The 12,844-nt window shown below is 53.5% G+C and overlaps 1 pseudogene; it reads right to left on the reverse strand.

Annotated features, from left to right (window-relative positions):
• Positions 1–1,876: 1,876 nt before the first annotated feature.
• On the reverse strand, positions 1,877–7,193 carry LOC141746860 (uncharacterized protein C2orf42-like; annotated as a pseudogene).
• Between the last annotated feature and the right edge of the window lie 5,651 nt (positions 7,194–12,844).

Below are 12,844 nucleotides of genomic sequence, written 5' to 3' on the forward strand. Positions count from 1 at the left end.
CTGGAACTGGATGTGCAGTTCTGCGATGGGGGATGTTGGGGATCCACTTGATGAGGAAGGGGGTGGGCTGATGACACAGAGAGGATTAAGTATTCCCTGGGGTGTGTTATTTTCTGGTGAGGTGTGCTTGGGAAAGGGGCCTTGCGGTGCCCCTACTCCCTTTCCAGCCAGCTTTGGGGGGGGGGGGGTGGGGGTGTGTCCATGCTGGTTTTTTTGGTGTTGATGAAGTGAGCAATGGAGTATTAGCCTGTGGAGAGTGTTTGGGCCTCTGCAGGCCCATGTTGGCCTTGTGGGGCTGTGGAGCCTTGGGGGTTGTTTTGGCCTGTTTGTCTTGGGTGGGGGCTGGAGAAGCTGTGGGAGGCTATCTCAGGTGTTTGAGATTTTTTGGGTGGGAGGGTGGGCACCAACATCGAGCTGTGGCTGTGTGTGTGTGGGATGGTGGTGACCCCTGGGGGGGGGTGTGGAACCCACCCCTGGGGTGGGAGGGACCCTGGGGTGGGACCCTCCCCTGGGTGGGGGTGTAAGGGAGGCCCCTTTGGGCTTCAGGGCCCCCCTGGGTGGGGGTGTAAGGGAGGCCCCTTTGGGCTTCAGGGCCCCCCTGGGTGGGGGTGTAAGGGAGGCCCCTTTGGGCTTCAGGGCCCCCCTGGGTGGGGGTGTAAGGGAGGCCCCTTTGGGCTTCAGGGCCCCCCTGGGTGGGGGTGTAAGGGAGGCCCCTTTGGGCTTCAGGGCCCCCCTGGGTGGGGGTGTAAGGGAGGCCCCTTTGGGCTTCAGGGCCCCCCTGGGTGGGGGTGTAAGGGAGGCCCCTTTGGGCTTCAGGGCCCCCCTGGGTGGGGGTGTAAGGGAGGCCCCTTTGGGCTTCAGGGCCCCCCTGGGTGGGGGTGTAAGGGAGGCCCCTTTGGGCTTCAGGGCCCCCCTGGGTGGGGGTGTAAGGGAGGCCCCTTTGGGCTTCAGGGCCCCCCTGGGTGGGGGTGTAAGGGAGGCCCCTTTGGGCTTCAGGGCCCCCCTGGGTGGGGGTGTAAGGGAGGCCCCTTTGGGCTTCAGGGCCCCCCTGGGTGGGGGTGTAAGGGAGGCCCCTTTGGGCTTCAGGGCCCCCCTGGGTGGGGGTAGGAAGAAGGGGGGGATCCCAGTTAGGGAGCAAGAATGCAGCACTTAAAAGAATTCCTGGGGGGGGTCTTGGCCTCCCCCCTTGCCCATCCCAGGCAGGGAGGAAGAATGCAGCTCCACTTCCACCTTGGGGCACCTGAAGAGCATGTAGGAGCCATCCTGGTTCTGCACCAAGGTGTGGGTGATCTCCAGTGGCAGGTGAGGATTAATAGAGAATAAATTGAATCTCAACTGGTGCCAGGCTGGGGAGGGCTGTTTTGGCTTGTGCTGCTGGTCAGCTTGGGGGGGTGTGGGGGCACAGGGGGGGCTGGTGCCGGTGGTCCTGAGGCCTCACTGCTGCAGAGACGGCAACTTGTGCTCCTGCAGCACTGCCAGGATGGATTTAACTGTGCTGATAGCCCTGAGTGGGTGCTTAAGTCTGGTTTTACAACCCATGCTCGTATAGGAAAGAGAAGGTAAAGCAGCGAGGACACTCGCCAGCACTGGGGGCTGCGACCTTCCCCTTGTGGGGGGAAGCATTTCAATCAGACCTGGGGCCTGGGGCGGGGACAGGATGGGGAATAAAGTCTCTCAGCTTTAAGCTTGGCTGGGTTTATTACTGCAGCCCTGGCTTGTGCTGTTTTTGTGCTCTGCCAAATGCTGAGAAGGGATGCCAAGGGGCAGGCAGGAGCGCTGTCAGTGGGGGCTGTGCATCCCACTTAGCTCCTCTCCCCTGCCCTGGGGCTCGCTCACGCAGCTGTGCTCTTTTTCCCCTCTCAGCTGCAGTGAGGGGAAGAGCTGCTGGAAACCAGCGGGAGGGAGGAATCTCTTTCTGGGCGCTGCTGTTGGGATTTTCCTCCTGAACCTGCAGGTGAAGGGGTTCCTCACGTGCAAAGCGTGTTGGTGTCTCCCCTGCGGTGGAGTTGGGCAGACTCTTCTTTGCGCTCCCGCTGGAGCTCCGCTGCTGCAGTGTGTCGAAGAAAACCCAAGGGATGTGGAACACCAGCAGCTCCGGCTTGCCTGGAGGAGCAGGAAAAACAAGATGTGGGGTGAGGGAGAGGTGGGGTGCTGGGGCTCGGTTGTTCAAGCACACCTCCATCCTGCTCAAGTTGTGAGTGTCTCTTCTGCTACAGCCTCCAGCAGCTGTCTCGAGGAGCACATTTTATTGCCTTTACAGTAAAATAAAGACATTTATGTCTAATAGAGACATTCCAAACCTGCCTGCGTCTGTTCCTGTGCAGCCTCCTCTGGGTCACCCTGCTCTGGCAGGGGGTTTGGACTAGATGATCTCCAGAGGTCCCTCCTAACCCCTGCTAGTCTGGGATTCTGTGAGTGTGCCCCTTCAGGCTTATGGTCACTCACTGCTGATGCTGTGTGGTGGCAATATAATGGTCTTTAAGAGCCACAGAATCGTTTAGGTTGGAAGAGACTCTTAAGATCATTGACTCCCGAGCATGAACTGAGCACACCAGTGTGCAACTCACAGCCGACACTGCCGGCAGCTTGCTGGAACCTAGTGTGCTTGCCTGCTCCCCCCATGAACATCTTGCAGGGTGGAGAGGAGGGTGGGTCTCTTTGTCTTAGGTGAGAGACTTACAGCACTCAAGTTGCTTTGAAAGAGCTGCTTCCCTTCTGGCATTGTTTTGGGTCCCTCTCTTCAGGGGAGCACCTGCACAGCTCTCCCAGCAGCCCAGAGACTTACGAAGTCCATCCCCAGTAAGGATTTTTACAGACCTAGCTCAAGCTGCTGGCTCAGAAGTGGAGTGGTGCAGGTGACAGGTACCACAGACACAAGCCATCGCCCAGGGCTGTATGTGCACAGAGAACGCTCAGTCCCTGCCCTTTGGGGCACGTAGGGGGCCAGGGAGGAGGACAGAGCACTCCCCACAGCCCACAGAGCGGTCCCCCCAGCACTTCTGAGTCAGGCGGCTCACCTGACTTTGTTTAACCTCTCTGCCTGGCCCCAGGGAGCTTGAATTCAAGCATCAATCACCTCTCGGGGAATTTCTCCCTTCCCTGGGATAAGCCCCAGCACTGGGCTGCTGCTGAGCAGCGAGTCCATGTTCAGGAAATAAATCACAGCAGATAGAAGCTTCCTAGGGCAAAATATTTGCTCCAAACTGGGCAAAAACACTTCCCTCCCTGCTAACAGTTATTTAATGTTGCTAAGAGCTTAATGACTGAGATGATAGTGGACAGAGGGGAACAGAGTGGTGCACAGAGGCCCTCCCCAGCTGGTCCCCACAGCCTTACCCTCAAACTGGTCATGCGTGGTTTGATGGATGCATCGGGTGACTGGGTGATGCTGGCCAGCCAGTCCTGGAAGGAGAGGGTCACCTGCCACTCATCCAGCAGCTGATTACAGCCTGCAAGAGAAAGGGCAGGAAAATCAGAATTAGAATTAGAATCTGCACCCGAGTGAAGCACCAAGCCAGACAGGCAGGAGAAATAACTCGGGAATAACAATAGCCAGCCACTTGCGTCCCTGTTACCCTTCTCTCCCATAATCCTGACCACTATCTAGAAACTTAGGATAACCCAAACCCAAGGCCTTCAAGCCTTAAACAAGAGTTAAAGCCTCTCAGTTTCTGCTAAGACCCACAGGATAATAACCTGCATCTTCAGAATCCAGCCTAGCCCCTTTCATTAAGTCTTTCCTAGCCTGACGAGCCCAGATGCCCTTGAATTCTAGGGAAGAGCCAGATACCTAAACCAGCAGGCTTCTGTCTACCATACCCTGGTACACTCTTGGCATACGCCAATGAGCTTGCAGCTCAACAGGAATTGCCGCCACGTCCAGCTCCGGTCCAGTATTTCCCATTCTACCTGCGTGAGTTCCACCAGCAGCGCAAGCCACAGCTGCCTGTGTTAAACTGAGCTCCAAAAGGCAGCAGGACATCAAACACAACCCTGTCCATCAGCTTGATGGATGAGACACTGCTGCCTTGGGCACCTCGCTCCCAGGGCCAGGAAATGCAGCACTGCTTTAATCCGCTTCCGAAACCCCCTCTGCTCCCAGCGCCACCGTACAGTTACACGCCAGAGCTGCCTCCACAGCCCCAATCCCCGGGAGTGGGACCCGACACCACCTCACCCCGCACCCAGAGCACCGAAACCCCCCGGGGCACACATGGGCATCTGCGGGAGCAACACTACCTCAGGGAAAGAGATCTGTACCCCTTTCTAGGCCAAAACTAAAGCTGAGAGGAACAAAAGCGCTAAACTGAAGCTCCTACCCAGGCCCAGACCACAACGAGCAATGAGAGCAGCCTTCCCTGAAGGGCTCCGAGTCGCTTTTCAGGTTTTCAAGGCATTGGGCTGACCCTTCCCTCTCCGAACATCACGTAAGAACACACACAAACACACAGCCATCTGCTCAGAGACAAGGTATTACACTGGTGCCCACAACCAACTCCCTGGGGTGACCCCAGCTCCCATCTCCTCCACCGCTGGCACGCTCCCTGCACCAGACTGTGCTTCCAAGCAAGGATTTGCCACTAGAAACCCCAGCAGCTCTGGCCATTAAGAGATGTTGCAAACACCGTAAGTGGCAAAAAAATAATGGAAACCAGCTCACAACTGTGTCTGACCCAATTCACCTACTCATTTCACCCAGGAAAGCACTTCATGGCATTAGGAGATACTAACACACCTGCCCACTCACAACAGCACCGGCCCTACCAAAAGCCAACTTTTTTAAGCTTGCCGTGCCAAAAATCCACCAAAGAGCCACCCTGGGAGGACACTGGCATCGTCCTTCTCTAACAACCACCATGTCTATGGCCAAGCAGAGCCATGCCGACACCCCGAGCCACGCCAGACACACAGCTACCAGTAACACCAAGCTGCCCGAGCCCGATTTTCACCTCCTAGAGCCAGCGATGGATGGTGAGGGCTCGGCTGTCCCCTCCGCAGCAGTCACAGCGGCACAAACCAAATGTCTGCGAGCGTCCACCCGGTCCCCGAGCATCCCGAGGCACATGGCCGGGGCTTACCTTGTCTCTTCAGAGAGGAGGTGATGGCCAGCTTCTTCAGGCTGCTTCTCCTGGCATTGCTGTGAGCTGGGTCTTGCGCCAGGAGGGGGCTGGCCGCCTGCGCCCCTGAGGAATTGGTTCAAAGAGCATCAGTGCACAAGTCCCGGGGGTCCCTGGGCACACCATGCGGGATGGGATGGAGAAATCCCCTCTCTCCTCAGAGCAGGCTGTCACCACAGCTCTTAACATCACTAACGATTATCAAAAGAACCACTGGACTCAGGGCAGGAGTGTGCCCACCACCCAGAGACGCTCCAAAAGCTCCCGCCGGCACTGGACACGAGTCCAGCAGGTCACGGCGTGGCTGCCCCTCCTGCTGGACAATGGCTTTCAGCTTTGGCCCGCATCCCTCCCGTCCTGCAGAGCCTCCCGCAGACACTCACCCGGCGTGACGTCCTTTTTCCTCTTCTTGGCCTTGGCAGCAGCCACCTCCCCAGCCTGCCCTGTGGATTCGGGGCTGCCCACCAGCTGCGGGACCGCGAGCCCTTTCAGCCCTAGGAGAAACAAGACTCCATCCTAAAGGAAGCATCTCAACCACGTGCAGCAGCACTGCAGGGATGCGGGGTCTCATGTCCCCTGCCCCACACTGGCACTTCACCTCCGAGACCTCCCAGCACACCCCAGACATCCTCAGAGAACCCCCAAAGCCCTCCTGGCCCCCCAGGCACACTTCTTGGGGGGAACATTGAGGTGAGCAGTGACTTTAATTCACTCACATCACTCAGGGCACTCTCCTCAGGGTGGATTTTCACCTTTGGGTGCCTAAAAACAGGGTGGTATTATCCAGGCGCACCTATCGGGGTGCATAACCCCCTGGGGGTCTGAACCCCAGAGGTTGCTGCCATGGGAGGGGGGTTCACAATGAGCTGGGCTCCCCCCAGCGCTGCTCCGGCCCAAGGGAAGAGAACACCTGGCTCCTCACACAGAAGAGGAACCCAACTCACTCCAAGCACCCATCGCAGCAAAACCCATCGGGATCTGCCCCCCACAGCTCCCAGGGGAGCACCCCACTCTGCTCCCACACACCAGGAGGGAGCTGCAACGCAGGAAGCTCTGTCCTTGCAGAGGGAGGGGACAGGAAATTAAACCCCAGCTAACGAAGCACTGATGGGGAACAGATGCAATGGCAGCCCCAGCAAAGCGAGGCAGCTGCCTCATCATGAGCAGGAGGGAACAGAGTGGGTGTCATCAGCCCCACACATGTCTTCCCCCACCAAAAATCCTCTGCTGTAGGTCGCTTCCCCCACCTACCACCGGCGTTGTAGGCGAGGAATTCGGCAAACCCCTGTGCCAGGCCCTCGTCGCTGGTGAGGGCGTGGAGGCAGGCGAAGACATGAATGCAGCGCAGTGACAGCGGTTACTTCTTGGCCGGGCCGCCCTTGCCAGGCTTTGGAGCCTGGCAGGAGCAGGAGAACCTCTGGTCCATCAGCGTCTTGGCGTTCATCTTCTGGGTGAAGGAGGCGTGCAGGTAGCTGAGGCTGTGCTTCCGGCTGGCCTTGCGCTTCACCACCAGGATGTTCTTGGTGATGCGCCGCACCAGCGGCCCTGTGGGCGCGGTCGCCAGCTGCCAGATGGTTTGTTTAGTTTCGGGCGAAGCATGCATGGAGTTGAGCACCAAGCTTTTCAAGGCAAGCAGGGTAGCCTCCATCTGGCAGTTCAGGGCCAGTTTGATGTGCTAGCACTGGTTTTCCACCACCCCTTATGCGGCCGCTTTCAGACAGGATGGCAGGTAGCAGCGGCTGGAGCTGAGCTGCGTGATGATGGTCCATCCATCGTCTGGATGGCCGTCTCCGAGACCCCCAGCTCCACAAAGCACCGGTAATCCAGTCCCCAGTCCCTCTGATGCACTGAATAAACCTGTAAGTCGGAGGCGGTGATGATCTTGACAGCATCGACGCCGGGCTGCTTGTGGGTGCCATAGCGGAAGATGGTGCCGCAGGTCTTGTTCTCGCAGATGAGGCCTCGGGTGCCATTGTAAGTGCCACAGCGGGGACATTTCCGGATGCCCCGCAGTGTGGCCTTCCCCAGGTCCGACAGGAAGGAGGGGCCTTTGGTCCTCACTGATGACGGCTCCATCCTCCAGGAAACCTGGAAGGGCAGAGAGCAGGGGGGGTGAGTTAACAGCCCGGGGAGGGACAGTGGGGATGCAGTGCTCGGCTGGTGACATCCATGGGTCCCTCTGCAGGTGGCGGTGGCCATCCTCAGTCCCCAGCAGTGACAGAGACAGAGGGGACAAAGAGAGAGAGGGGGAAGCAACTGGCTGAAAGGACATGGGACGTAAATAAAGCTGGGTGGCCTGCTGCCATTGCCGGGGGACACATGGCAAGGGGACACACAGAGCAGCTCCTCGGAGGGACACCGGAGTAGAAACCACCATCTGAGGCAGCGACAATGGGAGAGAAAAGCCTGTGTGGACAGGACAGAAACAAGGTGATTCCCCCCCCAGATCCACCCAGGTCGGGTTTTGGCAGCAGGCTGGCAGCTGAGGAGCACAAGTGACTCCCGGCGAGCAGCCCTGGTGCTGCTGGACCCACAATCCTGTCTGGATCATGGCATGACAGAATCGTTTAGGTTGGAAAAGACCTTTCAGATCATCAGGTCCAACCATTAACCCATCACTGCCCAAACCACCACGACCCCACGTCCCTCAGCACCACGTCTGCACGGCTTTTAAATCCCTCCAGGGATGGCGACTCCACCACTGCCCTTGGCAGGCTGTTCCCATGTTTGACAACCCTTTCAGTGTAGAAATTTTTCCTAATATCCATCCTAAACCTCCCCTAGCACAACTTGAGGCTGTTTCCTCTTGTCCCATCGCCTGTTCCTTGGGAGAAGAGACTGACCCCCTGCAAGGAGGGGCCCCAAGGCCGCCTCTTTTGCCACCTTGTCCGCTAATCTGTTTCCCTTGCGGTAGTTTAATTGCCTCTCTGGTGACCTTTAACATGTAAAGCTGCTATTTCACTTGGTATTAATATATTAGCTAACACCCGCTTTGTAAGTTCTCCATGTAAAAGTTCTTTCCCTTTGCTATTTATTAGTCCTTGTTCTTCCCAAATTTTACCAAAGGTATGCACTATCCCAAAGGCATAACAAGAGTCTGTATAAATTGTTCCTTCCCCTTTCTCCAATTAATTTAAGTGCCTGGTTTAAGGTATGCATCTCACATGTTTGAGCGGACCATACACTAGGTAATTTTTCAGATGCTTTCACTTGTTGGCTCACTCCATGCACCACCGCATATCTATTACACCTCTTTCCTTCTGTCACTCTTGAAGAACCGTCTACGAACAAATGAAGATCCCCAGATAGGGGTTCTTCCCTTAAGTCAGGTCGTATCTTAGTCTGGTACTCAATTACATCTATGCATTCGTGTGTCGGTTCTTCATCCTTTGCCTCTATTTTTCCACAAAAAGCTCGCTGGGTTAAGGCAAGGGCTGGTAGTTAAAATCAAATCATCCTTTTCGATTAAAATTCCTTCATACTTTAGTATTCTTGAATTGGTTAGCCGTTTTCCTGTGGTTTGGGCTAAAACGGTTTTTACTTGGTGAGGGGTGCTAACTTCTATCATTCCCCTGGCCACCCTCGGGAGACCAGATCTAAGAGTTTAGATAAATAGGCCACTGGCTGCCGCTTATCCCCCCCTCACTCTTGAGTTCCTAATGCAGCCCCTTTGTCTACAGTTACAAATAGTTGAAAAGGTTTCTCCAAAGAAGATAAGGCTAAAACTGGAGCTCTGATTAGGCTCTGTTTTAAATCTTCCACTAAATCCTCCTCTTCTTCTGTCCAAACCAATACATTCGGTTCTTCAGCTAACAGTTTGGAATATAGTCCTTTAGTCTTTTGAGCACACCCCTCTATCCACAGTCTACAGTACCCAGTCAGCCCCCAAAATTTTCTCAGTTCCCTCTTGGTCTTTGGCAGAGGTAAGTCTACTATTCCTTTGATCCTCTCAGGATTTATAGGATTTATTTTTCGACTCCTTTCACTGACTAGATGTCCCAAGTACTTCACTTCTGTTTCCACACACTGCAATTTTTTTTTTTTTTTTTTGAGACCCTCAAACCTTGCTGTCCCAAAAAGCTCAATAACTCATTCATGGCTTCTTTTACCCTGACTTCTTCCTCCCCAGATACCAATAAGTCATCCACATACTGAAGCAGGGCTATTCCCGATGGAGGTTTGAATTGTTCAAGCACTTGTTCTAACACTTGCCCAAACAAATTACGGGATTCTGTAAATCCCACAATGACAACACCCTACTGGTGAACCTCGAGCTGCTGGTAGGAGTGGTCGGGGAAGTTCTCCTCTCCCTGTTATTCACCCCTCTTCCTCGCCCCCAAGTAACAATCTAGGGGGTCCCACTTTGGGGATTCAACTTCTTTTTTGATAGAAACATCACCGACAGTCTGGGCTGGGAACATATAAAATGGATTTGGGCATCCCTGGATCCTGAATCTATTCATCTTGACCCAGCAAAAAGCATATTCACCTTCTTCTAATTCCTTATTGTTCACATATATGTTTAAAGTCTGACAGACTCAGTCTTCATCAGATCCAAATTTGGGCCAAAATACACTAGGAGGTCTTATGGGTTCTTTGGTCCAAACAAATTCAAATGCAAATGCAAACATGTGCCCCCTGGGACACCCTGAAGATCTCCCGTGACGGACACAGGGCCCACAGGGATGTCCTCAGGATCCCCCCCCCCCCCCCAGGACACCCCTGGGATCCTCTAAGACAGACACAGGACCCCCTAGGACACCCCTAGGACCCTCCCCAGGATGTCCATGGGCCCCACCCCATCTGCCCCTGGCCCCTCCAGGATGCAGTCCTGAACAAAACAAATCATTTTCTTTTTATCTTTATCCCTTGTACAAGAATCATCATTCCAAAACCTCAACATTCTCCCCTAAAGGACTGTCTGGGGGAGTGTCCCCGGGGTCTTTCTCATTATCCCCTTTTTCATCCCTAGGCCTAGAATCCTTATTTCCCATTCTGAACAGAGACTTTTCTTACACCCCTCCCTTTCACTTTGTCCTTCTCTGGCTGCGCCCCTTGCGGGACTACAGAACCGCAGATCTGGACTCCACACTCGCTTTGTACCGCAGTACGTCTCAGTCACTCACACACACCAAGTCTCTTAGAATGTCCCTGACCACCAAGGCAATACTTTAACAGTCCGATTTTTCTTACCTTGGTCCGTGCATGGAGTTGCCTGGTTGTACTCTCTGTGCCTACTGCACCTATCCCTTTTCCCCCTGTGGTTCACAGAGTCTGCCGTCTAACTGGGTCTCGAGATCTTAGTTGATTCCTCCCGGAATCCCCGCCAACGATCCACGAGACTGTTGAAATCAACGGGACGTGTCTTCCCATCCTTTGGCGATAGGGACTCCCAAGAAGATAACTTCTGATCCCAGACGAGCCCCCAGATTGTGAGAAATAAGTTCCAGTCTGAATGAAATAGGCTCAGGCAGAATCCTCTGTGAAGCACATTTTTATTCACGTACTTGCAAGAGCGGGTGACCTAGCAAGTAGGCACGCTTTCAGGTCTTGAAACACACCTTTTTATTTCCTAATCCTGGCCGAATTTTTCTCTCCCATTTCCCATTGGTTAGCTACTCCAGGGTTCACAGTCTGTCCGAGGTGCCTAAAATTCTTCCTGGATGTCTTGCCTCTGTTTACTTCTCTTTATGCTACACCTAAAGGGATTATCTGACTAGTTTCTTTCTTTCCTTTTTGGTAAAAAAACTGCTCAATGTCATTAGCCCTGGTTAAATGTTTGACTACCCTTCTAGACACTAATCCAGTATGAATCAGTTTGTCCTTCTGTCTGTGTGATAAGAGATGTTCTACAAGCCTTTGCTGGAGCCTCTTTGTCTCAGTCATTCCCTTACCATGTCACCTCTGATGGAAATGGCTTTTCTCCTCTGCAAAAGCAATACTCGCCTTTCTTACAGCACATATGGGAAAGCAACAGAAACGGAAGATCTGCGAGGAAGACTGTAAATACGCTCAAGTGACTCGCACCTGGGGTGCGGGGAAACACACCACACTAATTGTTGTTGTCTCGGGTGCTTGCAAGAAGAACACTTGCACTTAGATAACATCAGTCTGAGATGGACTCAGGGACACCTTATCTAGCCGCTTGAGAACCCTGGCCTGTTGCTGAAGATCAAAGCACAGTGGGGAAACTATGCCTGTTTGAACCCTTTAGATACCAATGAGAACAGGGAGTCTGTGTGCGCTCTTCCTAACACGGACTCTCTCGCTGCCAAGGACTCTTGCTCACAAGGGCTCTCTCTCACTCCGTGGTGCCTGCAGTCCCTGCTTGCGTGCCTCTGCCTGGGTGTTGCTTTGGAGATTCCCTGGTCTGTGAGGTATCGAGATTAAACATGTTCTTTGCCTTTCATCCATGGTTTTGTGGTTGTCCCTGTGTCCTGCCAGCATCGGCTCACACATTTGGCGTAGTCGGCAGCTCCAGGAACAACCATGCCATGGCTGAGGAAACAATGGTGGCCTGGGGGGGAAACTTGAGATGACTCCCTATATTCCAGGATGGAGTATTACTGAATACTGGACTTCTGGTTGCTGCTTTTCTGGCTCAATTGACTCTGCTGCAGCCATGGCCTGAATTAGATGACGCAGCAGTGATTACACCCCAGTCAATTGAAACGGCTATGCGTCGGTTGCTGTGGAAAATGGCATTGCGTTCTTCATGTGAATTAGCAGGGAAATTAGGATGGCTGTTAGCTACTGGACTTAGAGCTCTTAGTCGTGAAGTTGTTGCATTACGTAGTAAAGTGAGAGAATTGGAAAGGGAATACAGGAGTTTACAGCATGCAAAGGTGATTGCGCAAGAAGTAATTACTGTTCAAGCAGAGCGCGGCTGCAAGATAATGTAGACCAGTTGGTAGCATGTTAATAAAAAAAGGGAGAAATATGGGAAAAGTAAGCTTTCAATTTCCCAAGTTTGTGCTCTCACCACAAAATGGTCACGGGATCCCGAGGAACAGGATGAAAATATTTGGAGTGAACCCTCAGACTCTTGAGACTGAGTTTGAATTTGACGCGGACTTAAAAAGCAGTGAGGTGGTGGTAGCACGACCCCTCATTCAAATGAGGGGGGAGCAGGAACAAGCAGATCGGGGAGTGCAGATCACGCGTACTGACACCCTGAAAGAGTTAAGGGAATTTGTAGAGATTTATCAGCAAAAGAGAGGGGAAGGTACACTGGCACGGATTCTGCCAGCTTGGGATAGTGGAGCTGCATCTATCCATTTATCAGAGAGTGAAAAAGATTTATTAAGCCCTATACCCCTTCGTGATCAGATATGAGGATATGCTTAGCTGCAAAATGACAGAGGTCCTGATGGGCAAGACCATATTGCACCTACATTGTATCAGTGGTTGTGTGCAGCAGCTTTAACAGCATATACAGAACTTGTTGAATTAGTGTTGTCCCTCGGAAACTGGTGTGCAACCAAGAAAGGTATTAATTTGCCGCAGCAGATGGGGATGGCTCCTGTCTTGGTTACAGGATGCAATCCAGACAGTGTAGCAGTGATGAGAAGTATCAAAACGCAGTTTTTGAGAGGAGCGTCTGCCTCACTAAATCCCTTGATTATACCAGCAGTGACAAATGCTATGGGTACTGTAGGTGCCCTAGGAAATACCTTGAGGGAAACTGAGGCTGTGATTTCGCGACCATCTGTGTGGGTGGTCAATAA

The sequence above is a fragment of the Larus michahellis genome, chromosome 7 (genome assembly GCF_964199755.1).
Source record: "Larus michahellis chromosome 7, bLarMic1.1, whole genome shotgun sequence".
Taxonomy (NCBI): Eukaryota; Metazoa; Chordata; class Aves; order Charadriiformes; family Laridae; genus Larus; species Larus michahellis.